The following is a 27,616-nucleotide window of genomic DNA, read 5'->3' on the forward strand; positions in this document are numbered from 1 at the left end:
AGCAATCACCCAATAGTTCTAATACACAAACCAACAGCACTTCCTTACATTCACAAAATTCCAGCCCCCCTAGACCTCATGAGAGAGCTCTATATATAGGAGTTTTGGAGAAAGGATGAGTCAGCTTGAGGCTGGCATGAAGCTGACTAGTGTCCTCTCCCACTTCAGTTATACTTCAATTCTTGAGTCCACTTGGAGTTTCTTGCTTCCACTTGGAGATCTAGATCCTCTTACTCATCACAAGGCGAATTCCCTGATCCAAGTGTCATTTTGGAAGCTTCCTGGGCATTTGACACCTTGCAGAATGACTGTGCCACTTGGCCAATCTCGCCCAGCGCAGGTAGCCTTCATTGCTTTTGACATTTAGAGCAGGTACAGAGTGGAGCAGTTGACATTCAGCGCAGATGCTCAGTGGAGCAGCTGACATGATCCAGAAATAGCTTGTTTTTGAGTGTTTTCAGGTGGAGAACTGATTTTCAGTGTTGTGGTTTGCTGACCTTGTTCCTCTAGGGGTAGGAACAACCTGTTTAGGGACTTTGGATCCCTCAGATTATTGACATTTCATGCTTCATGCTGTAAGGCACAAAAATGTCTATAACACCAAGATGCCTTTTGGATTGATGAATGTTGGGGCTACTTTTCAAAGGGCCATGGACATAGCCTTTGTGGGAGAGAAGGACAAGCTTTTCCTTATTTGCCTTGATGACATAACAGTCTTTTCCAGCAGTCACAAGGACCATTTGTAGCATTTGAAGAAGGTGTTTCTAAAGTGAAAATGGTTTGGAATTTTTGTGAACCCAAAGAAGTCACAGTTTTCTATAGAAGAAGGCAAAATTCTGCGACATATTGTTTCTGTTGAAGGTGTGAATATTGATCCGGCAAGAGTTCAAGAAATTTAGACATTGTCCATCCCAAGGTCAAAAAGGGACATTCAATCTTTCCTGGGTAAGACTAACTTTGTCAGGAGGCTTATTCCAAACTTTGCAGAGCTAGTGAAGCACATCACTTCCATGCTAAAGAAAGGATCAGAAATAAAATGGAAAGATTATGCAAGAAGCTCTTTTGAAGCCATCAAACAAGCTATCATGGAAGCTCCCACTCTAATTAGTCCAGATTATACCAGGGAGTTTTATATCTTCTCTTTTGACTCTTATGATACACTTGCAGCAGTTCTATTGCAGAGAAATGATGAAGATGTAGAGCACCTTGTGGCCTTTTTCAGCAAAACTCTGAGGGATGCTGAACTAAGGTATGACCTTATTGAAAAAAAGCTTATGCTCTGATAAAATCTTTAAAGGCATTTAGAATTTATATTCTACATTCCAAAGTGATTGCATATGTACCTTCAGCCTCAGTAAAAGATGTTCTAACTCAGCCAGATATTGATGGAAAGAGAGCTAAATGGATTGTAAAATTCATAGAGTTCAACATAGAGGTGAAGCCCACCAAGATTTTCAAATGCCAAGGCTTGGCTCAGCTTATGGTTGAGGAAAATTGTAGTTTGTTAGACATCAATTGCATAGGTTCAAATTTAGGTGGTGAGAGGACAAAGGAAGCAGCAGAAGAGCAAGAGCAGAATCAGTATTTGGCTGAAAATCTAGCCAAATGTTATTCTAGTGTAGTGCATTTTTTGTAGAAGCTAGAAGTCCCTCCAGGGCATAGCTCAAGTCAAGGCCAGGCCATTAAGCTCAGATCAGCCAAATTCTGCATTAATGAAAGCCTTCTTTATTGGAAAGACCCATCAGGGATCCTCTTGAGATGTCTAGACAAAGGACAATCTGTGGAAGTCATGCACCAATTCCATTCTAGCATCTGTGGAGGGCATCTTTTTTGGAAAACCATAGCCCACAAGATCTTGAGACCTGGGTATTGTTGGCCTACTCTGTTCTATGATGTGTTTTCTTTTGTGAAGTCTTGTGACAAATGTTAGAGGTTTGCAGGAAGACGACAGCTAAAATCTCTGCCCTTGAAGCTAGTACATGCCAATGGTCCCTTCCAACAATGGGGCTTGGACTTCATAAGTGAGATCAATCCACATTCCAGTGGCCATCACAAATGGATCTTGGTAGCCACTGATTATTTCACCAAATGGATTGAGGATATACCCACTAAAAATGTTAATCATCGGGTTATCATAAAGTTCTTGAATGAGAATACTTTCACTAGATTTGGTTGCCCAACCAAACTAGTCACTGATAATGCAACAACTTTCAGGGCAGAATAATTGGTGGACATGTGTGAATCCATGGGAATTCAATTGGTGCATTCTACCTCATATTATCCTCAAGGCAATGTCCTGGCAGAATCATCTAACAAGAGTCTTGTAAGGATAATAAAAAAACTGCTAGAGGACAAAAAAAAGAACTGGGATTCCAAGTTGAAGTTTGCACTGTGGGCTAACAGAGTTACCAACAAGAATTCCATAGGAAATTCTCCATTTAAGCTGGTTGTGTTGTTTTTCCTATCCAGATGATTCTCCCTGTAGCCAAATTCTTGCAAGAAGAACAGGATGAAGAGAACAACATGGCAAGAAGAATGAGTAACTTGGTTGAATTACAACAAATCAAAGAACAACTAGTTGAGAAGTAAAAAATTCATCAGAAGAAGATCAAAGAAACCTTTGATAGAAAGGCAAAAATGGACAGTTTTCAGGTTGGTGACTGGGTTCTCAAATGGGATGCATTGAAGGAAAAGAAGGGCAACCATGGTAAATTTGATGCCTTATGGATGGGATCATTTGTCATTGCTCAAGTTCAGATGAACAATACTTTCATTCTGCACAATTTGGAGGGGGAAGGTGTTTTTGATGGCCAAGTTAATGGGCGGTTTTTGAAACTTTACTTCATATAAGGCTTTAAGGCCTTAATAATGTAATAGGTTTTTTTTTTTTTTTTTTTATGCAAGTAAACTCCATGCTCAATGGAACACTAGGAGATAAGTTTATTTTGGTTGTTACTAAAAAGGCAGTAGTATGTAGTTCTTGAAACCTCACAGGGAGCCTTTCATCCCTAGAAGGAGCCAGTGTTAGCCTTGAGGTGATCTGCAGCTAGTTTAACGGAAATGACCCTTGTTTTAGCTCCGATGGCCCATGTCTCCTCTTGCGCCACTTTGGCCATAAGGCGGACTTCAAAATTATACACCTGTGCTCATAAAATTGGTGGGTCCACTCTCGATTCATCTCCTTTCCGCTATTCACTCTCTCATCTATTCTTCCTCAGATCGATCTCCGTCGTCCATTACATTCGCTGATCCAATGGCTATCGCACATCCCCATCGACGTATCGCAACGATTAACGATCAGATCTTGACCGTTGATCTGAACTCGATCTGACGGTTGTCGCTTAGCCGATCAAATCAACTGCATGACGATCCTCAACCATCGATCTTCCTCCATCATATCCAATGGTTCACGACGATTTCGGGTGAGCAACAAGAGAGAGGGATACCCACCCGAAAAAGCGGTTTCCTCTCTCTCCTCCACTGCTACGTGGCGCGTGATGGATGGAATCGGGCGGGCTCTGACCTTTACCGCTTACCGCCCGAAATAAACCATTTCCACCTAAGCAAACCACTCCCGGGCATTATCCTTCGAGCACCTCCTCTGCCTGATAGCCGTTCAATCTGCTCATCTGAGATCTGACAGCTCAGACTTATTCCGCTCCCACCACGACTTCCAGCCTCCGACGATTGATCTCCTCCATCCATTCCTCCCGATCCAACGGCCCTCATTCACGATCATCTCAGTTCATCCTCCACTGCCTGACCGACATCCCAACCGTCGATCCACACCATCCAACGGCCCAAATGCCCCCGTGCCCCACTTCCCATCAGTCACCTGGGGAGGAAATTGTTGGCTCTGTTAGTGTTTTGACAGTCAGACAGTTGAACCGAAATAACGGAACGCATGGCTGGAAGGGGAAAAATGCCACAACACGATGCAGCCGAACCAACAGAAGTGATCATGGAGCATTATTGGCATGAGGGAGCGATCTGAAAGTGCAGAGAATTTACCAAAATTTGGTTACTATGTTTGTTAGAAGAAGAGCCCTCTGAGCTCATGTTTGTCTAGTTATGGCATCAAGTAGTTAGGAGACAGAGTGGATATATTAAGACACCTCAACCCTTAGAGAGTTCGAGAGCATTGTAAAAATCCTATAAATGGATGAAAGTTTGAAGTATTAAACATTCAACTTTTGGAGACTGTGGATACTTTGTTCCTCCCAGCGTCTCATCTTCATTCCCGTAATACAAGCTTATTTTGTTGTTACATGTTCAACCGCCATCTCCTCCTCTGTTCTAAGCTTGCACTTGAATAGGTTATTCATGTTTTCTTCTGTGTCTAATGCCAGATAACTGCCATCTTATCTCTGCATTGATAAATTATATTTGCAAGCTTCATTTACTTTCTATAGCTAACCATTCATACGTGTTTACGTATGTATCTATTGGTACAGTCAGGATTCCCCATCTATTCATTAAATCTATAAGCTATTGAGCATTAGTGGTCGAAAGCCTTATCAAGCTAAGGGTGTTCATGCATGTCTTGAGTGAAAATAGAGTTGAAACAGTCATCTGACTTTATCCAAACCCCAATCTATTCCAATAGTTCAGAGAACGATATTGAAGATTATATGTTACCTGGCATCTCCGAGCTACAACCTAGGAGAGTTTCCTGGAGTGCTAACAGGAACCATCAAGCTCATTACTCTCATTGAGATAAGCTTCAGCAATTTGATTATTCATATTGAATGAATAAAATCTTCAATAATGTAAACAAACCTCAGATCTCCTTTACAAAAAAAATGCCCAACTTTACACAAATAATTAATTTCTCCAGATAATGGAAAGAGTTCTTCAATTTAAAGAAACCCCAATTTTTTTTTAATTAAAGATTGAGAAAACTTTAATTAAAAAAACACTTTAATTATGTAAGGGGCCTCCTCAACAGATAATGGTAGATGAACAAAAGAAAAAAATAAAAAGTGAAAGATCAGGTTTCTCGACAATATACTCTTTTCGCTTCAAACTACACACAGTTTGAAAACGGAAGACATTCTTCACACTTCTGGGTATTCAAATCTTCCACACCATGCAGACAAATGGATCCTCCAACAATTGTCACAGGGAAGGCCCTTGATCATGGTGCTATGTTGATTGTCACTTGTGGATCATCAACCACCTCACAAATCACCTTCAGACTATGACCTCTCTAAGCAAGAAGCAGAATCGCGCAGTCACCACGAAAAAAAAAAAAAAAATGACCTCTCCCTGCAGCTCTGCTTATCGATCTGGCCTCCTTCTTGACGCAGGTGCAGCCTCCCACGTAGGTTTGAATCCTCACACTCTTGCAGCCACAATGGCAATTTTTCATAGCCAACAAACAAAGAACCACGCAGTCACCACGCAGTTACCAAGCAGCCCTCACGCTACAGTAGCAACCTCTCTGGTTTTTTTTTTTGTGCATAGCCAAAATCAATCCCTCCGAGTTTCAATGCTTGCCACAACCACCAAACTCCTCTCAGCTAGCATGATTCCTTTGCGCAAATGGTAAAGCACCAACCCAAATCAAACGCATTGTTTGCTCCCAACACGCAGCTTCCTAGCGCCTCCACACAGCCTTGTCTTCCAGCACACAGCATAGTTTAGGACGCAACACAGTCAGCGCATTTATCCACAAGGAAGTCACAAAGCTCTTCACAATTGTACACGTCAAAGTCATGACAGTCAACCAAAAACTCACGCTAAGTTTCCAAAATGAAAGTGTGTGAAGGATTACAGTGCGCTCATCGCACTTTTCCACCCAGAGCTCGCGACGAATCTGCTACAGTCATGCCCTCACTCAGCTTACAAGGTTAAACAGTCCTACAGCTCTGATACCATGTCAAGAGTTGCACAGGGAAGACATGAAATTGCAAACCAACACAAGAGGAGCTCACAGGTGCAGATCACCAGGAGCTTCTTCAAGAAAAACGCCACACGGGCTTCACATTAATCTTCAATATTAAATAGATACAATTTGTTAGGGACAACAAATCATATCCATTAATAATAGGAACTGAATGACTAAGAAAAGTAGAATGCACAACTACGTAACAACAATAACCTATTCTCCATTAATTCTAACACAAAATCTATAGGATAGATGTCTTGTGGAAATGGATAGTTGGAATGTCATACATATGCATGAGCACCTAAAATATCTCAGAATGGATGTAGCTGAGAAGTTGTATCCATTTCGTCTTTGGTGTTGGACACAAAATGTTATGAATTATTTGTCACAGCAATCACAACAATCATCTGTAAGTGTTCAATCATTTAATTTTAGATTATTCAACAAAAGTTTAGGATCAATTCTTTTTAAAAATATCAATAATTTTAATTCATCATTTGTGTTAATGATTGTTTTTTAAGAATGATCGGGTAATAAATGTGCAAGGACTAAATCTTATTGAAAATCATGATTACTGTTTTATATTGCGTGGTATTGCTCTAGAGATGTTGAGAATTCTTGATACTGAAGGTACTGTCTTGGAGCACATTTTGGGAAGAGCTGAGTTACCCGGGATTTTATGGCTCCGGTGGATAAAGTATCCATATTCTTCCCTGCCTCCCTGGATTTCAGTGAAGAACTTAAGGTATCTTGAAGTGTCAAGGAGCAAATTAAACACATTGTGGAAAAGTGAAAGCGAATCACAGGTGATCAGAAATGTTAGTTTCCGTGTTATTTCCATATTAATATGGCACCAGAATATCTAAATCAATTTCAAACGGTTTTTTAAATATTTATCTGCAACTTATGTTTTTATATCTTGTGTTTAAACCATTGAACCGCAAACATTTTGCAGCTAGCAGTATTTTTTGAGCTGTTGAGTGTACAAGGGTGTGAGAAACTCAAGAGCATACCCATGTTGGGGTATTATACAAAGCTTTGGTGGCTACATGTTACTCGGTGCACTGAGTTAGAAGAACTATCGAGTATGGGAGCATTAACATCTTTACGGGAGTTCAACGCATTTGGATGTGTGAAGTTGAAGAGGATTTAGAAGAGTTGCAGAGGATGGAAGCATTGGTATTTATGAAGGAGTTTTGCGTATTTGGATGTGTGAAGCTGAAGAGCATAAGGGGGTTGGAGCAGTCGACAAAGCTTTAGGTTTTCAGTGTTCCTAGGTGTTCCAAGTTAGAAGAGCTACCAAATATGGAGACATTGGTTTCTATCGAAGAGTTTGATGTTGCTACATGTGTAAAGTTGAAGAAGATACAGCGTTTGGAGTGGTGGACAAAGCTTCGGATTCTCAATCTTCGTGAATGCTCTAAGTTAGAAGAACTACCGAGTATGGGAGCATTAACATATTCAGAGGAGTTCAGAGCATTTGGATGTGTGAAGCTGAAGAGGATAAGAGGGTTGGGATAGTGCACAAAGCTTAGGGTGCTCAATGTTGGTCAATGCTCTAAGTTAGAAGAACTGCCGAGTATGGGAGCATTGACATCTTTGGAGGAGTTTAATGCATTCCAATGTGTGAAGCTGAAGAGGATACCGGGGTTGGGAGAGTGCACAAAGCTTCGGTTGTTCGAAGCTACTATGTGTTTGGAATTAGAAGAGTTGCCAAGGATGGAAGCATTGGCATTTATGGAGGAGTTTCACGTAGCTGCATGTGTGAAGTTGAAGAGTATATGGGGGTTGGAGTAGTGGGAAAAGCTTAAGGTGCTCAATGTTGCTGACTGCTCTGAGTTCGAAGAGCTGCCTAGAATGGAAACACTGGTATCCATTGATAAATTTTACGCATGTTGGAAAATGTAACTCCTACTTGTCTCAATTGTGATTCTTACTAAGTAAAGTAGTTTGTTCCCTAGTAGTTAGGATCTATTTCCTACATTGGTGCATGGTTGAGATATTCTCTCAACCAACAGATTGTGTGTGCATGTATATATGTAATGGAATTTGATTAATGAGATAATTGACATCGTTAGATTTTATCATGGTATCAGAGCCCTGAGGGCCTAGGCCCTCATGGGATTGGCTCATCCTGGGCTGAGAGAAATGTGTCGAGGAAAATAAGAGTGAGATTATATCTCTATTATTTTAGTTTTTTTAGTTTTTCCATTAATTCGGGCGGAGCTTGGTTGGCGAGGGAGAAGACAATTTTGGAACAAGGGTCGCTCTCTTTTTCCGCAACCAACAACCTGCCTCTGGCGGTGACAAAGACTCGGATGTGGAGAAGCCTGCGAATCACAGTGGCTGACCAAAATTATAGCAGATCAGAGGATTCAAACTAACAACCTATTGATGCCCTCGATTCATAGGCTGATCTATTCGTAGCTCAACATGAGCTCAGGATGTGCGATTTTTGGCCAATGAGACCGTCAGCTAGGACTAAAAGGTGCTCAAGCAGTTCCTGGAGTGACTAAATCGAACTCAATTGCCACGCGTTTTAAGTGGGCACAGCTTTGGCCATGACCTTAGGGAATCGGTCGAGGAGTTGCGCAGTTCGAGCTCGTCTGGGGTTGCTGTGCGCGAGGACAGAAGCCTAGTTTTTGGCGTAAAGATATCTGATTTTGGCGAGATTTCGTTTAATCCGGGTTTCAAGTTTGCTATTTTTTGGAATTTGGGGTTTAAATTCAGGACCGGATGCAGCATTAAGGTTTCAAGGCAAAACAAGGTTGTTTTTGCTGGCTCTCACACTGTCTTCATGCAGTCTTTTTTCTAGGCGACTTGATTCAACCCGCCCAACAGAATCGATCCCTCGCTGGTCCTGCGTCACACGCCAGGCCATTTCTCGGTGGCAATCCGAAATGTGTGCTGCGTAGTGCTGGGTGGAAAAACCCTCATGACCAGATCTGAGGGCGTATTGTTAGATCTGGGGGCGTGGGTGTGGTGAGCCAGATCTGAGGGCGGAGATCACCGGGGCGTAGGAAGAAAGCATGAAGTGTATGCGCGGGTAGGGCACCAGATTTGTCTGGAATTCCGTTATGTCCATGTTCAGGGCACCGTCGAACCGGAGGGAGGCGGTCAACGAAACAACAGCAGCAGTCGTCTGTTGATTTCGTTACTGAGAAGATTAAGTGGCCACCTCAACAAGCAAGTATTCTGAGGGCTTGAAGCAACATAATTTAAGGGTCCTATAACATTCAAGGGACCTTCGATAGAAGAGGCTTCTAGTGATTTTGGAGGTATATATCACAACAAACTCGCTGCTGTTTTCTCTCCATCCTCAGCGGAGGATATCAGTAAACTGATAAGGATAGCAGCTACGTCTCCCAATTTAACAGTAGCTGCCAGAGGCCATGGCCACTCTGTCGGTGGGTAGGCTACGACATTGAATGGAATTGTGGTGAACACGACTTCACTCAAAGGAATCAATATTGTTCGTGAAAAAACCACACATGCTCCCTATGTTGATGCACTGACGGGTGAGCTTTGGGTTGATGTGTTGAGTGCTACAGTGGGTGTAGGACTTACTTCTCTCTCATGGACGGACTATCTTAATCTTTCCATTGGCGGGACTTTGTCTAATGCTGGAATAAGTGGGCAGACATATTGATTTGGTCCACAAATTAGCAATGTCTTGCAGTTAGAAATTGTCACTAGTAAAGGAGTCTTTCATCTGGATTAATAATTTTTTTATTAGCCTTTACATTTCAAAAATATAGAAATATAAGCTTTGCACAAGATATGGGTGAAGATGAATATGTCTTGGAAGTTGGTATACATATTGAGATTCGCAACCTCAATGTGAAGTCATTTTGTTAGAATTCGTGACTCTAACGGATGACAGGTAAAACATGGAAATCCAAGACCAATATGCCAAAGTTAAAAATGAGGGTGTCAAAGACTCAAAAGTACAAAGCTGATGATATTCATGTGGAAAGCAGTGGTGTGTTCGAGCATATAAATGGTATGGTGTATCCAAGATGAGTGGCAAATGATTCAAATGGGCTTGAAAGTTTGTTTGTGTTTGTAGAATAGACTCAATATTATGTTGTATTATGAGTCACACATTTTATTAGTAAGCAAGTCTAGGATGTTTTGTAGTGGTCTTTGTAAAGTATGTACCTGGTAACTCCAAGAGTTGGAGTGTGAAATATAAGCCTGATAAGGCATGTGTACCCCCATAGTTCGTGGTAATATAAAAACCACTTTGTATTTGCAATGTGGGTTTGTGGTAAGCCAGAAACCATGTGTAAGAGTGAAGTGGGACAAAAATGCCTATTGGCATGGTTTAGGGCTAGCCGAGAAAACCCTTGGCCTAGTTGAGTCGGGTCTTTTGTGTGCCTTAGTGGTTGGAGTGCCCTAGTGGCAGGTTTGTAGCCCAGAGTGGCTAGAGTGCCCTAGTGGTAGATTTGTGGCCCAGAGTGGCTATGTTGAGCCTTTGTGACCGAGTTGAGCCTTCATGGCTATGTTTAGCCTTGAAGGTTGAGAACCCTTGGAGGCATGGCTGAGGGTGATCCGTTAAAACCCAGAGCATGGTTACAGGTAATCCGATAAAACCCATGATGATATTGGAGGGGGATTTACAGGTACAGGTACATGTATGTAGCTAGAATGGTTAACAAAACCATGTATGTGAAGGACATCCTACAAGACTGGCAGTTGTAGTGGTTGGCACCCATGCATTCCGATAGATGGTTGTTCCTTTATATGGATGTTGACATATTCTTTTGTTATGTTTGACCACAACTAGATTTTGCAGATTGATATTCAGACAAGTAGTCATTAAGGGGGAGTGTTGGAAAATGTAACTCCTATTTGTCCCAGTTGTGATTCTTACTAAGTAAAGGAGTCTATTCCTAGTAGTTAGGATCTATTTCCTACATTGGTGTGTGGTTGAGATATTCTCTCAACCAACAGATTGTGTGTGCATGTATATATGTAATGGCATTTGATTAATGAGATAATTGACATCGTTAGATTTTATCAGATGGATGTGTGAAGCTAAAGAGCATAAGGAGGTTGGAGCAGTGGGAAAAGATTTGGCTCCTCAATTGTTGACTACTCCGAGTTTGAAGAGCTACCTAGAATGGAAACACTGGTATCCATGGAGAGATTTTACGTAGATGGATGTGTGAAGCTGAAGAGCATAAGGGGGTTGGAGTAGTGGGCAAAGCTTTGGCTCCTCAATGTTGTTCGGTGTTCCATGTTAGAAGAGCTACCAAATATGGAGACATTGGTTTCTATCGAAGATTTTGATGCTGTTGCATGTGTAAAGTTGATGAAGATACAGGGTTTGGAGTGGTGGACAAAGCTTCGGTTTCTCAATCTTGGTGAGTGCTTTGAGTTAGAAGAACTACCGATTATGGGAGCATTAACATCTTTAGATAAGTTCAGTGCATTTGGATGTGTGAAGCTGAAGAGCATAAGGGGGTTGGAACAATGGTCTAAGCTTCGAGTGCTCAATGTTGGTTTCTGTTGGGAGTTAAAAGAGCTACCAAATATGGAAACATTGGCATCTATGGAGAGGTTTTACACATATGGATGTGGGAAGCTGAAGAGGATACGAGGTTTATTGCAGTTGACAAGTCTCCGAGAACTAGAAGTCCATTGGTGGTATGAATTAGAAGAAGTGGAAGATGTTGAACATTGTACATGGTTGGACGAGCTTGATCTCTCTAGATGTTCCAAATTACAGTGTCCCCTGTGGGAGTATTTGACTGGTTTTGCAGACAATTTCATTGGTTTCGTAGACAATTGAAGGTAGGCATGCTAGCTACATGAAAAACAAAGAAATACATAGTGTTTGTGACACATCCATAGAGATACATATATACAGTGTACACTTCGTATTTAATTATACTATATAAACATATAAATAAGAGAAAGACTTCGATAAAATAGTAGCATGTCACCTCACTTTGCTATGGGCATTACTTAATCTCCAATTCTACTCTCGTTTTTTGGTATACTCATTCTATCTCTTCTAAATATAATGAGAATTTAAATATAGTAATAGGGGTTACTTGTTATTAGTCCCTGCCTGGGACTAATAGCGATCGATCGATCGCTGACCAGGCATTAGTTCATAGGTTGACCGTTTTTTAACCTAAATTTAATGCTAGAAATTTCATACAACAAATTTTTAAGCAAAGTTTTGGTTCGTAAAATAATTGGGGTCTTATTACAGCCTTCAATGCAAAGTACAGTTGTTGAATATTAAATTTTAATGTTTCCCTTTGTTGCGTTCCAGCTGGCCGACAATACATTGCTTTCTATATTTCGATTTCGCCAGCAGATTTTTGTCAGTGGCATTGTGATCCAAGCAGCAATATATCCGGTGCGGTTGCTCCACTGTGATGGAGGTAGATGCCCGGGCTGTGAGAACGTACAGGCGAGACATTTCCCTCTGTGGAAAGTAGTAATCCAAATTTAAAGACCCCGGCAAGATGCTGAATAGACGTTTGTGGGTTGTTTGGGAGTAAGTACCAGAAGCGAAAGCCGATGCGGATCCCCAAGTTGCCTTCTATTGACTCCCCACCGAGACTCTGGGGAGACTCCCTGTTTCTGTGAAGGAAATACTCATCGATTATCCAAATCATGAGATATTTGAGGCACCCGCTGGTCCTCCACTTGGGATGGGCAGTTTCCCTCGACCTCTTCCAGAAAGGGCAGAGCTTCAAGCTGCTCATATCTATTATCTCCTCCCTCTCTTACTCCCAGAGGATGAACTCATCGATTACAACAACAATATAATGAATTGAGGGCAGTTTGCAAGAGCTTCTTCTTATCATAGCATTCCAGACGCTTCAATAAAACAAGGAGGATATGAGGATGTGGTTAATAAGATTAATAGAGGCGGCGTCAGGATCGTTTCTTCTTCCAAATCCACAGACGGATCGACGGTGCGTGTGAAGGTTCGAGTTAGAAAAGAAGAGCTGGCTTCTCTTCTTTCAGCCAATAATGTGAACATGGTGATAGAAAATGTATTGGTGCGTCCTTTAATCCAACATGTGACAAAGCAATCAGCGTTGTCGCGATGGAAGCCCAGTCTGGATACCATCGCTAAACCCCAAAGTCCGCTTGGAGATTTATAAACATCTTGAGAGGAGCGGGAGCACTGAGATAGTGTGCAACATAACTTGTATATACTTACTGAGTATCCTATTGCGGAAATTCTTACTGGATTTGCTTGTATTTAGCTGTGAAGATGAAGTTCAATGTTGTAAAGATTATTTCCATACTGCATACATCTGAAAGACCAACAGTGTCGGTTGTGGCAGACAATTGGAAATAGTGGCTCTTTGACACAAGTCAAAGTTACGTTCGTTGTAGTAGTAGTTTATCAAGGAATGAAATTTGTGTTTCGTAAATTGTTCGGGAGTATCTTACACGTTTGATTTTGTTAAACTTTTATGCTATTTTCATTTTTCTGGTTTTTCATGGTTTATGAGCATTAAATTTTATATTATTTCAACTGTTTTGATTTTTTAAGTTAAATATAAAAATTTGTTAAAATTGTAATTTTAAATTATTAGAAATAATAATCTTAATTAAAAATAAATTTAATTCGTTGCTGCCGACGAAGACATTCTTAGGTTTTTATGTTCGATCATGTTGGAAAGCATATTGCTAAAATCCATGGTGAAAACAAAAGGTGATGGCCTACATTCCCACGCCCCAAGTGGGTTATTGAGAGTAGTTTTTAATACAATGTTTCCATGACTCATTAAGAATTGATAAATTTTGTTACAGGTTTATCTATAGTAGTAAGCGTGTTTGCTTTTTTTTATTTTTTTTCATAGATCTAGTTTGCATGAGTGAGAGTGTTTCTGCCCCTCGAGACTCCCCACCGGGCGCTGTGGTGTATATTCACTTTGCGGCACAGACTCCAATAACTGGCCATTGAATTGCTCTTAATCTAGTATTGAAGGGAGTTGTCTATAATGCGATTTTTTGAAGATTCCGGTGACGGAATCCGGCGAAGAAATTGAGGTCAAATCTTGATTTCTTGCAGTTAAAATGGTTTTTTAACTGCATATTTGGATTCAGCACCCTGAAAAACCCTGGGACGCTTTCATTGTGCGGAAACTAGCTATCAAACTTGCGATTCCAATAATTCCTGCCGGATTTCAACCGGAAAAATCCGCCGGAAAGGCTTTCAAAAAGTCGCGTTATAGACAACTCCGTATTGAAGGGGCACATTTCGACAACAATAAATCAATACCTTTTTCTAAACACGCTGGACCATGTATTTTAATGAAAGAACTATACATGCCCTTAGGTGGTTGCATATCGGCAGGGACTACTGCCGCTTGCGGACCTTGTTTATTTTTATGTTTATATATTAATGGGATTGCTGTAACATGAAGGGAAAGTGGTCGTGGCATCCAATCATGCTTTGAGACTTTACTCATTATTTTTTGAAAATTGATTTTTTTTTTGTTTTTTTATAATAATTAAAGATGAAATTGTTAATTTTTTTTAGTTTTTTTAGCCATGTTTATTTAAAATTTAGTTCAATTTGGGAAAATTGTAATGTCAAGTTGTGCAGTTTGCTCAATTCCATGAGTTTGGTTTTTTAGAACTTGAGTTTAGTTTTACTTTTCAGTACAAAAAAAGCTGAATATGTTCAAATTTACTTTTATATACGTAATTTAATTTTTATATTAATAAATACGATTTAAAGACTAAAATATAACTTATTAACTTCTATCCTTCATGATTAATGCATAATTGATAGCCACAACCAAACATATTATATAAGTTTAATGAAAAGATGTCACATAGAAATAATTAAAAAAATAAAATAAAAAATTGATGTGAAAAGATATATTCGATCAAAGTAAAAAAATATCATGACATAACTTTATCATGACATAACTTCATGTTTTGATTGTTTCTCTCGCTAATAAATTAAATTAGAGGATAAGATGATTTTTTTTGGGTTAAAGTCATATATATATATATATTCAAATTAAAAACTGGACATCAAAAGTTTCTCTTTTAATTTATTAATATTATATATATTACATATTACACCTTTCTTTCACTCATATTGCAAAGTGAACATATATATATCTTTATTTTTCACCTAAATTATAGAGTGGACACACGTACATAATAATAATTATAAAGCGTGTGATTAATAATATTTCAAGTAGGCTTTGAATTCCTAAGACAAATGGTTGTTATTCATGTTGAAATTCAAGGTTATGTCAATGTGTAAACTAGGCAAGACATAATTTAATCAAAACTTAATATATTAAATTATGAGTTTTTCATATTTTTTACATTCTTTGAAAATAAGGAATATAAACATAAAATTTATGGGGATTTAAATGTGGGTAGACATAAGTGAAGATGAAGACACCACCTATGGCTTGTTTTATCTAAATGCATTAAAAGCATGCAAATAACATGATAGAATTTATAAGTCCAAAGGTTCACTTGATGTTTACATGCCTCTTTAAAATGTGCATATGCAACCATAATAAACACATTACTTCCCTAAGTAAACTTAATATAAAATTGTAGACACAATTACCATTTAAATAATTGCAAAAATTATTATTATAGTGTTGTATCCTATGTTTAGGATTTCATTCTACGTGAATATATTTGGTCTTCCTAATACTCTCTACGATGAAAGAAAATATTATAAGAGAGAGAGAAATTAAATGAACTTGTTAGTCGCTTGGTATATTGCTAACTAATACTTCATGATCATCGTATATGTGTGTTATGTACTAAAGAGCTCGAATCAAAAGAACATTTTATTTTTTCATGTCTCATCTACTATAAGACCATGATAAATACTATTTCTATGACATACCTAGCCCTCTTTGTGCCTAGTTAAGGAAACATAGTGCACACACACACACACACATCCTTCATAAATACAATGATTAGTTATGATAATATAATTTTGTCTTAATGATTAAAATTAGACTTTATTTTTCTATAATTGTCATCACATATTTTGATTGTTTGTCAAATTAATAGCTACAAACATTTTCTGCAACAACAAACAACTTTAGAGTTTTTCTACAAAAAAACTTACATATAGATTCACTATATCTTTCAAAATATAACCTAAGTATTTACAATTTCAAGTGGATGTATCTCTTTTAATATAGGGTACCTATACACCAAAACTCAACTTAACCCATATTACATATTTGGACCTCTAGGAAATTTTGTAGCTGCAAGTGTTTTCTATTGCAACAACTTGACAATTTTTGCTGCAACCACCTTACATTTTTTGTCGCAACAATTTCTATAGAAAAGCATGATGGTCATGTAGAAAAATAGCATTTCATTATGTTCATTAAATAAAACAAATATCAATTTTAACAAACTCAAGTGGACTAAAGAAAACTTGTCGTCAATTCTCATAATTTCACAATTAGATTTAGAACAAGATAATAAAATTCAAGGATCATATCCTCTTATGAACTTAATGTAGAGACATACACAATAATACATCCAAGATAGAGTTTCTATGGGTTATGAGTTATAGTACACATATGTAACTATTAATATGACAACATATTGTTAACCTTTTTTCCTCTTTCCAACTAGGCTTCTAGCTTTCCAAGAATCAATATCGCAATAATTAATAACATGTAAGATGTGTCACTACATTTTTGCTCCTACAACCCTTCACATGGAATTCTTATAGTAAATTCTAGGATTTCATATAGAGATGCCAATGAAAATATACATGTAGGATTTCATTTCCATAACCATACATATGCCTTTTACTTAGACAGTCCTTTTAAATTTTAAAAATTAGTTATGTAAGTAAAAGGATAGATTTCTATAAGATCTATGTTGGCTTGAGGGGGCTTGGACCCAGGTTCAGAGTTAGCTCCACTAACCAACAAAACCCTACACTACCAGCCATTTCGGCAACAACTCACGTAATGCAGGCTGTAGTCTCACTCGAGGCAATATTGGGGGATGCTAGAACTAGCTTTCTATATCCAAAGGACTATGTGATGTGTTTCTATCAAACTTAGGGCTTTATCTTGACCTTCATGAACCCTAGCCCTTAAAACCCAAAAATTGCATCAAATTATAGTTAGCAAATCTATGTCCTTCGTTGATTGCGCTAAACATTCATAAGATCATATAATATGAACATATCTACTTCTTCACGAATCTATGAAGCACGTTTCCAGGTTACTTGCATTCAACAGATCCAAAAATATAGTAAACTCAGAGATAAATAGTAATACATAGATACACATATAATTATTCAAAACCAGCTTTTATTATGCTTAGATCTTCAATTAAATTCCTTTCCAACCCTGTGCGCACAACTACAAGGGCCCGCGCACTCAACTGCGGACTTACCAAGGTCTCTGCGCACATAGCTGTAGGAGCCTTCCCTTTCGCCTCAGTAAGTAATAGAAAAAACAAACCAAAATCTTGCACTTATATCTCTTCTATATCACACCTTTATGAATCTTCTATGGCTTCCCTTTATGTCATTCTCCATTACAATACCATGGTTCACGAACAATGGGCAGGTCTGAAAACAACTTGAATCTTAACAAACTAAGGGGATTTGACCTTCATAAAGCCCCTTTGACTCCTATCAACCTGTGCTACTCGCGCTCCACTCCTCAAAATGCAAAGACTTTACAATATTTAACAAAAATTTACAAAAGTTGACCCTAGGGGACCCCATCCGAACAAGCCCCCAACACAAAGTCATGACTCGTCCCGAGTCACTCTGATGGTGTTGCCTCAATATTTTCTTGCAGACTGCTGAAATATTTCTTTAATGCTTGAAGATCTATTGTTCCCTGTGTAGCAGGCTGACGAACCTATTTGACCAATTTTTATGTGGTTGGACCTTTGACTGTAAGGCCCATGGTTCTCTCCACCTATTGTAGGGCCTTCAACTTGCTCTGGACTGTCTGTGAGAGTTGGCTTGCCTCATTGGCCCATGGTTGCATCCTTGAGGAGATAATGTTGGCCTTCCGATGAAGCTCATCAATCTGGGTCTGGATGAACTTTCTTTCCTCAAGTCTAGTGAATGTTTGCACAAGTTCTAAGGTCCGCGTTGTCGCTCTGATCTCGTCAAACTGTAATTGTTTTTCACAGATATCTGCTTTGATATTCTACAAGTTTATATCCTCCTGTAGTGAGGTCCACATTTCCATCATTTTCTCAAACAATTGGCTGCAATCCTTGACTGCAGCGGCCATTTACAGCTACAGCTCAAATAGGACCTGTCTAATTTCCTCCCTGGATTCTTTTACCACAACAGCTAACTTCTAAATTTTCTCTGCTGAGGTTGCCTCTGCTAGAATTTGGAACTTAGGGAGCTCGTTGGATACTTAGGTGAGGGTGGTCTCTAGTTATTGATTCTATTGTATTGCCTCATTGCGGGCCTACAAGGCCTGCGCTTTCTCTTCAAAAATCTGTTGATTTTTAGTTTTGACTTCATCAATAATCAACAATGCCTGCTTCTCCCTGACATGGAGCTCATCTAAAACTCCTTGGTGCAGCTCATGTAAGGTCTAAATTGGTAATGTTGTAAGGTGGATACTTAGGTTCTTCTTGAACTGTGCGCATTTCTACTCTTCGGCTATCTCAAACTTGAGAGAGCCCCCTGGTAGTGGTATTGGGTGAAGCCCATACATGATATCCATTTTACTAATGCTCAAAACGCTCACTTGATCTGTGCTCACTTGTCCCACACTCGCCTGGATCACCCTTGTCAGAACTTGAAATTCCTTTAGGCCCTGTTGTACCTTGTCTAATACCTAGTGGTACTGGTCCTCGATGTGTCCCCTGATAGTCTCAATGGTGTTACGAACAACATCACCGATCTCATCAAGGTCCCCCTATGTGAGGACCAATGGTGTCACACTCACAGATTTATCAAAATTTTGCTTCTTGCTAGGTCCCATGGAACTTCTCTTCTGCCTCTTCCTGACCCTGAAGGGGGACTCCAAGCCTAAGCCCCCTTCCTCTTCACCTTCATTTGCGACCTCAACATCGATGCTCTTTGTTTTAGATTCATCAAGGTCAATAGTGACCTGTGACATGGTTGCAGTTTTCTCCTTTGTCGCTTCCGTCTCTTTTGCAGAGACCTTTTCTTTTGGGGTTTCGCTCTCTTTGGTAGAAATCTTTTCCTGTTACGCTGCCTTTTCTTTCTATGCAACCTTTTCTTTCTGCACCGCCTTTTCTTTTGCATAAGCCTTCTATGCTCCTTTCTCCTTATATTTCTTTTTTGTTGTCATAGCTATGGTTTTCCTTGTTTCTCCTTCTGTAGCCTTACTTGTTCCTATGCTTGTGTCAGATGGGGTGAGCCATTCGCTCGCCCATTTGCTGATGAACCCCATAATGTCATCCTCTGCAACTAAGTATGGAAACTTATGCCATGTTCCTGTGACATCCTTATTTGCGCGTATAGACATAATGTGAAAATCTACCTTGAAATCTACAATATTAGTATACTATGCATGTGCAGTAGGTGATAAACGTGGTCGTTGGTTGAGCGCCATACAAAACTCTGAATCGAACAGACCCAGAAGATATTTGTTTCCATGATGCGTTATGACTCCTTTGTCGTCCACAGCGAGGTAAATTTCACAGCCTCGCACAAGTCTAGATCATGTGTTTGGAACTGGTTCTCCTTAGGCATCCTCCATGCCACTAGTGTGATCAACAAAAGTAACCATGCGTAGTGGAATGCCTTGCCATTCTCCTAGGCTTTGTGGTAATCCTCCAAGAACTCGTGATAGAGATACTTGGCCCAACTGTATTGGACACTTTTGTTGCATTGCGCTACTAAAAATACTACTAGTATCAATACTTCATCAGCGTGACACTTCCTCATTATTTTTCCAACCAAATTTGTGTAACAAATTGCATAGTGCCATCCAATATGGAGCTAATGGCGTAGCTGTTCGACTTCTTCACCAACCTGAAATTGCTCTTCGTCTGGTCTACCAGCGTCTTCCCCTACAATTTCGCCACAAAATCATCTACAGGGTTCATGCCCTGATAAGGAAACAAGGTTATTCGGTGGACCAACATGTCGTCAATTGGAATGGGCCCTCCCAACCAAAGGCACCCATCATGAACCAACACCAATAATTGACACACATAGATAGTGTTAATGACATTGCAGCTAAAATGTGGCACCCACAACATTTTTATAAATCCGTATGCTCAATGCTGGCAGCCCACTTCATTGGCTCAAAATGTGTAACACCTGACTCCTCGTTGTAGACTGATTTCAAATATTTCCTGGGTTCCAACTGTGGGAACTTTGCATGATCACCGAGGTCTTAGTCCTCCATCTTTAAAATTGGTACTCGGACCAACAAATTTCCCTCAATAGGTATGTCCTCTGGCAACAATGGTGTGAAGACCTGGAATTTCACCGAGTCTAGGTCTTTAGTCACTTTGGCAGTGGGATTCTTAGGGGGTACATAAGGTGGTAGCTAAGTAATCGACACTACTTCCTCTGCATCAATATATTCAACCCCAATATTCAATTATTCCTCATCCAAGTCTAGGGGTTCCATTGGTTGCTTGGTTTTGTCCATCCAACCCTTCTTTCTGACCTCCATTGGATTTTTGCATGGTGATTACCACACCGACACTTGCTGTGGCTTCTTTTTCTTCTTTTCTCCGGTCACGGAGGTAGTGTATTTAGGCCTCGATGATCTAGGTGTTGTGGTAGGGACTGGTCGTGTTTTAGTCATTCTCTCCTTGAATATTTCCTTCTACTACTCAGGTAAACCCTCCTCAAACTTAAATCCTTACTGCAAAAACTTCTTCTATATCTCTTCCCGTCCAAACATGCAGCAAATTTTTTGGCACAAACTAAGGCACAAAAGTTCAAGTTAATTTCTCTGGAAACAAAGTGTTCGAATGTGGAGCGAGATGTTGTTTTTATAGCCCATTTTGAATTCAAATCCATCTTTTCCCTCCATATCTCCGTTATTAATGCTATTTTGGTAGCGGATTTCCAAAGATATGCTCCTTAAATGCTCTCCCCCCGCCCCCATCAATGGAAAAATAGTCATTCCATCATCTATAGTGGTTCCAACAGTTACTTTTTTTCTAGGCTGCAGAGGATCCACCATGCTATCACAACTCCTTCTTCGGAGCTCCCATTTGCGCCTTTCCCCTAATCGTCATGCGACCCATTCGCTTCACCAAACTATCCTTCTGGAAACGTAGTTCATAGTCCCGCACTTCCTTGCAACTACCTTAAGTACTAAGACTCTCCTACATCCATATAATCATTGCGTAGGGGTGGTATCATCCCTATATAGCTTTAACCAGCTCCCATTGATTTTTCCTGGAAATAGCTCCCTGTTTAGCTTCGCGAGCTGAACTGCACCTCCATCCGTAATCTCCTTGATGATGTATGGCCTTAGCCAATGCATTTGAAATTTTCCTGGAAACTTCATAAAATTTATATCATAAAGTAGTAATAAATCTCCATTTTTAAAGGTGCGCTACTTAATGTGGCGATCTTGCCTCGCCTTTTCTCGAGCCTTTTGTGCCTACTGATGAAAATATGCCAAGAAGCTATCTTCTTCCAATTCAAGTATCTACACGAGGCGTTCTCCCATGGTATCCCGATCGTCCATCTCTGTGATTGTAGCAATCCTCAAATGGGGCCTAATTTACTCCATCGGCATCACTGCTTCTTGTCCATAAACCAGCCTAAATAGTGTCTGTCTAGTGAACTTCTTACAAGTAGTTCTATATTCCCAAAGAACATCTAGTATGCGCACATCCCAATCGTTTCTATTTTCATTACATATCTTCGTCAAATCATTCTCCAGGATTTTATTAAAGGCTTCAATTGTTACATCTGTTGAGGATGATACAACATGCTTTTCTGATGATACATCTAGAATTCTTGAAGCATAGCAACAATTGTTTCATTCAGGAAATGTGAACCCCTATCTCTCACCAAAATACTAGGAGAACCAAACCGAGACAAAATGTATTCAAATATAAATTTCGCAGCGGTAGCCATGCTGCAATCCTTCACGGGTTCCGCCTCAGCCCACCTAGTCAAGTATTATGTCACGGTGATGATGTATCATACTCCTATCTTCTTCCCTGGTGGTTGAATAGGGCCTACAAAATATATTTCCCATTTATCGAATGCATGTAATCAAACTCCCTGGTTCAGAGGAAATTCATCCCTCCGTGATGGCTTCCCAATCCTTTGACAGACATTGCACGCCCTACAATATTCCTTGGAATCCTTGTGCATAGTTGGCCACCATAGTCCAGCTTGTAGGTTCTTTTGTGCAGTCACCCTTCCCACATAATGTCCTCAAACAACTCCTCCACGTGCTTCAGTGAAGATACTTTGTCTTTTATAATCTGGTACATATCTGCACAGAACTTCATCCGATCCCATTTTATACAAGTGCCATACAATGCCAGAAAAATATGCAGCCCTAACCACAAATTCTTTCTTCTGCTATATCATATACCCTTCAGGAGCTGTACTTGTAGACAAGAATTGGATTATTTCTGCAAAATGTTCTTGTGGCATGCACAGCAAAGAGTTGCGCATCAGGATATCCTTCATCAAGACTTATAGGTTCCTCTCTATTCTCAGTCCACGAAAGGTGATCCTATCCATCATTTAATCTCCCTGCCTTCACAACTACCTCAAAATCATACTCCTAAAATAACAGTAACTACCTACAAATTCCCCCCCCCCAAACACAGGCTTGTTTACCATGTACTTCAAAGCGGGATGGTCGGGGTACATTTTGAAGTGCGCACCCATAAAATGATGCCTGAACTTCTGGATCGCATATATCATCGCCAATCCTTCACACTCCATGGTTGAATAATTCTTCTCTACCTTAGACAACTTTCTTCTCACAAATGAAATCGATGATCAATATCACATGTGCCTAGTTGGGTTAACACTGCTCCTAATGCTATGCGGGATGCATCTACATGAACATGGAATTCCTTCTTCCAGTCGAGAAACACTAGAATAGGTGTTGTAACCACCTTTTTCTTCAATACATCTAATATTTTCTGGAAATCATCATCCCAGCAAAACGCCACATCCTTCTTTAATAATTTTTCCATGGGCACAGTGATCTATGCATATGCCTTAATCAATTTCTTATAGTATCTTGTATGGCCCAAAGTTGTGTGCAGCTATTTTACATTCCTTGGAGGCCCCAAATTAATAATCACTACAATTTTCGCAGGGTCCACCATCAACCCTTTCTTACAAACAACGTGGCCTGAAAGTATCCCATATGGTACGCAAAATATGCACTTCTTCAGATTAAGGGATATTTGATACTTCTGACAAGTTTCCAACATTAGGCAAAGACTTGCAACATGGTTTTTCACTAACCCAAACACCATCCAATCATTAAAGTAAACCTCCAAAAACTTATGAATAAATTCTTTAAAGGCTACGACTACCTATATAAAGAGGAACAACATATATTTTTAGACATTGCATGTTTTCTCCGAGGATAGCACAGGGATACGACCATAAGCATATGGAAGGGGTCGGGCTAGAAAGGGAGAAGGGGGTTACAAAATCTACAGGATAGATGTCTTGTGGAAGTCGACAGTTGGAATGTCATACATATGCATGAGCACCTAAAATATCTCGGAAGAGATGTAACTGAGAAGTTGTACCCATTTCGTCTTTGGCATTGGACACAAAACATTATGGATTATTTGTCACAACAATCACAACAATCATATGTAAGTGTTCATTAATTCAATTTTAGATTATTCAACAAAATTTTAGGTTCGATTTTTCTTAAAAATATCAATAATTTTAATTCATCATTTGTGTTAACAATCGTTTTTGAAGAATGGTCAAGTAATAACTGTGTGGGGACTAAATCTTATGAAAATAATGATTACAGTTTTAGAAGGCACAATATTTCTCCCGAGATGTTGAGAATTCTTGATACTGAAGTTACTGTCTTGTAGCGCATTTTGGGAAGAGTGGAGTTCCTCGTGATTTTATGGCTCCAGTGGATAAAGTATCCATATTCTTCCCTACCTTCCTGGATTTCAGTGAAGAACTTAAGGCATCCTGAAGTGGTGGGGAGCGAATTAAACTCATTGTGGAAAAGTGCAATCGAATCACAGGTGATCAGAAATGTTAGTTTCCATGTTTTTTCCATATTAATATGGCACCAGAATGTCTAAATCAATTTCAAACGTTTTTTTTAAGATTTATCTCCAACCTATGTTTTAATATTGGAGGTGTTGAGTGTACAAGGGTGTGAGAAACTCAAGAGCATACCCGGGTTGGGGTATTATACAAAGCTTCAGTGGCTGCATGTTACTCAATGCACTGAGTTAGAAGAGCTCCCAATGTTGGAAAGGAAAAGGAGACAAAGCATGAATTCACAGATAAAACATGAGTTGTTGCTCTTCTATTGATCACACAAAACATGATGCTTACAATGAACTCGGTGAAGGGTATTTATCCTTTTCCAACTAGCAACTTTCCTAAAATATATTGACATGGAACTACATGCAATCACACACTCAAAGTCATCTATCACTTAACTCGATTTGACTCAACACTCAAACAATCAACCACTCAATCACTCAGTTAACTGACTAGCTATGTTTAGCCAACTCGAGTAATTATCTTATTTTAACACTCCCCCTTAATTACGACTTCTAAACTAAAACATTACTCATGAAAACTCAAACATGCCTACTGGTCTATGTCTCATCTAGGCTTACAACACCCAAGTTTCTTCTATGAAACTCAAACACATCATTTGCTAATGACTTAGTAAATATATCAGCCAATTGATCACTAGATTTACAAGGCTTCAAGTGAACTTCTCCATTGCTCACAAGTTCTCTAATAAAGTGATATCTATTATCAATATGCTTGCTCTTCTGATGAAACACACTATTCTTGGATAGTGCAATCATTGAGGTGTTGTCACAATATATTACTGTTGATCCTTGTTGTTTCTACTTGAGTCCATCAAATACTCTTCTCAACCACACTGCTTGACATGCCACTGATGTTGTTGCTACATATATTCTGCTTCTATTGAGGAAAGTGTCACAATGGGCTGCTTCTTATATGCCCATGAAATCACACCTGGACCAAGATGGAACACATAACCAGAAGTGCTCTTCCTATCATCCAAACTTCCTGCAAAATCACTATCTGTGTACCTAATCAAATATTTATTTTCTATGCTTGCATACATTATGCCACAATCTCTAGTTCCTACTCTGTATCTCAGAATTCTTTTTCCTACACTACAATATGCGTCATTTTGAGTCTCCATAAATCTAGAAATCAAACTCACTCCTTGCATGATATCAAGTCTTGTAGCTGTGAGATACATGAGGTTGCCAACCAATCTTTTGAATAAAGTTGGATTGACATCTGATCCTTCATCGTCCTTGCTTAACTTTGTACCTATTGCAACTGGTGTAGGGACAGGTTTGCAATTTTCCATCCTGAATATTTTCAATAAATCTTTGGCATATTTATTTTGACAAATAAAAATTCCTTTTTCAAATTGCTCAACTTCTATACCAAGAGAATATTTCATGAGACCGAGATCTGTCATCTCAAATTATTTCATCATGGCTGCTTTAAATTCATCTATCTAAAAATCACTTGTAAAAATCATGTCATCAACATATAAGCAAATAATCAAAATCTATTCATGCTCATTTACCTTTCTGTATAAGGTAGGCTCAATGTTTCTTTTGCAAAATCCATTCTTGATCATGTAGTTGTCAACTGTTTTGTCTACAGTTCCATTCCATGACTCTTGTTCCTTGAACACAACATATCTGCTAATTATAGTCTTCTTTGTGATAGGGTTATACAATTTGTAAGCTTTTTATTTCTCACTATAACCAGTGAATATTTATTTTTCACTTTTATTATCCAATTTGCCTCTTCGCTCCTTATTGTCATAAGCTACACATCCAAATACTCTGCGATGAGATACACTACAAGACATACCTGACCATGATTGTTCTACTACTCTATTCATCACACTCTTTGTAGGAGATCTGTTGATCACATAAATAGAACATGCAATTGCTTCTACTCAATACTCATTGGACAAGTTTCTTCCTTTCAACATGCTTCTTACCATGTTCGTAGTTGTCATGTTCTTTCTCTCTGCTACACCATTCTGTTGCTGTGTGTACCTGGTTGTAAATTGTCTTCTGATCCCATGTTGTTTGTTGTAATCATGGAATGTCTTTGAGTCATATTCTCCACCATGATCTGACCTTAATACCTTGATCTATCAATCACTTTGGTTCTCTACTAAGGCTTTGAATTCTTTGAACTTTGCAAAAGTTTCAGACTTCTCCTTCAAGAAGTAAACCCAAGTCTTTCTATTGTAGTCATCAATGAAAGTGAGGAAGTAAAAACTTCCACCAATCGACTATGTCCTCATAGGTCCACCCAAATCTGTATGCACTAGCTCAAGAGGTTGCTTTGATCTGTATGCAACTCCCTTTGGAAAACTTTCACGGTGTCGCTTTCCCAAGATGTAACACTCACAAGTACTAGCAGGTTCTTTGATGGGAGGTAATCCTCTGATCATCTGTTTATGTTGCAACAATCTTAAACCAAAAAAGTGCAAGTGTCCAAATGGAAAGTGTTATAACCAATAATCATCAGAACATGCAACTATAAAAGAACTCATCTGACCACTATAATTCAAAATTAGAGGAAAGAGTCTGTTCCTCATCATCTGCACCTTTTGCATAGCTACTTTCTTGGAGGCTTGTCATATATAACACATTCTTGACCTTGAAATATAACTTTGTATCCTTTCTGTGTCAAATGACCATCACTTAACAAATTATGTTTGAGACTAGGAACATAATATACCTCTGATATTGTCTCCAGCTCCTCGTGCTTGGTCAGAATTTTGACCACTCCTTTGCCATCTACTTCCATAGTCTTGTTTGTCCCCAACTTTACCTCTATTTTCACAGAATGATCGAAATTTACAACCAAATCCTTGTTGCCTGCCATGTGGTTACTGCAACCACTATCTAATAGCCACACACTAGCAAAAGATTCATGCATGGTATGGCAAGCTAGGAACATGGAGTTAGTACTCTCTGTAGTGACATTAGCTCTCTAGTTCCCCTAATCAGCTATCTTCTTCCTATAATCACGAGCATAGTGACCAAATTTATTGCAATAATAGAATCTCACCTTTGATTTTTCAACTATTTGATTATTGTTGAAGCTTCTGTAGTTGCTTCCACTTTCATGTTCATGCTCCTCCCTTTTATCTCTCTGACCACCATATCTTACACTTCGTCCTCTACCTCTCGATCTACTTCTGCCTCGACCTCTGTCTCTTGAAATAGAAACTTGACTTTTAAAAGTGGTCTCTAAAGCGGAATCCTTATTTCTGTCTATCCTTGTCTCATGCAATAGAAGTGATCCCATCAGCTCATCAATTATCAATGATGCCAAATCCATGGCTTCCTATATGGTTGCTACCACAACATTAAATTTGGTAGACAAAGATCAGAGGACCTTCTCAAACACTGTTTGATCTTTTATATTTTCACCATAAATCTTTAACTGATTTATGACAGTTATGACCCGATTCATGAAAGAATCAATATCCCCCGTCTCCTTCATCTGCAAACTTTCAAAATATC

Source organism: Pinus tabuliformis, chromosome 6 (assembly GCF_031772625.1).
Source record: "Pinus tabuliformis cultivar Carrire ecotype Pingquan chromosome 6, CPIR1, whole genome shotgun sequence".
Classification (NCBI taxonomy): domain Eukaryota; kingdom Viridiplantae; phylum Streptophyta; class Pinopsida; order Pinales; family Pinaceae; genus Pinus; species Pinus tabuliformis.